Source organism: Odontomachus brunneus, unplaced genomic scaffold, assembly GCF_010583005.1.
Source record: "Odontomachus brunneus isolate Ranch 3 - 2012 unplaced genomic scaffold, Obru_v1 Obru_scaffold_086, whole genome shotgun sequence".
Classification (NCBI taxonomy): domain Eukaryota; kingdom Metazoa; phylum Arthropoda; class Insecta; order Hymenoptera; family Formicidae; genus Odontomachus; species Odontomachus brunneus.
This window is the reverse complement of record NW_022639536.1, coordinates 213,491-214,151: the sequence shown is the minus strand read 5'-3', so window position 1 is coordinate 214,151 and position 661 is coordinate 213,491.

Sequence of the window (661 nt, the reverse complement as noted above, 5' to 3'; positions counted from 1 at the left end):
TCACGGCTCCAAGGTCATGCTCTATATTTGGTGGGACCAGCTTGGCGTAGTGTATTATGAGCTGTTAAAACCGACTGAAATAATCACAGGCGATCGGTATCGAACGCAATTGATGCGTTTGAGCCGAGCATTGAAAGACAAACGGCCGCAATACAACGAGAGACACGATAAAGTGATTTTGCAGCATGACAATGCTCGACCCCATGTTGCGAAAGTGGTCAAGACATACTTGGAAACGTTGAAATAGGAAGTCCTACCCCACCCGCCGTATTCTCCAGACGTTGCTCCCTCTGACTATCACTTGTTTCAATCAATGGCACACGGCTTGGCTGACCAGCACTTCCGGTCTTATGAAGAAGTAAAAAATTGGATCGATTCGTGGATCGCCTCAAAAGATGACCAGTTTTTTCGACACGGAATTCGTACGCTGCCCGAAAGATGGGAGAAAGTAGTGGCCAGCGATGGACAATACTTTGAATCATAAATGTATAACCAATTTTTTTACAATAAAGCCTCGAATTTCGGAAAAAAAACGGCGGAAGCAAAGTTGTACACCTAATATATAAAATAGACTATTATAATATATATAATAGAGTCATCAATATATAGGTAAACAAAAGATTTCAGTATGACAAAATAAGGTTTTTTCAGTTAATTACAG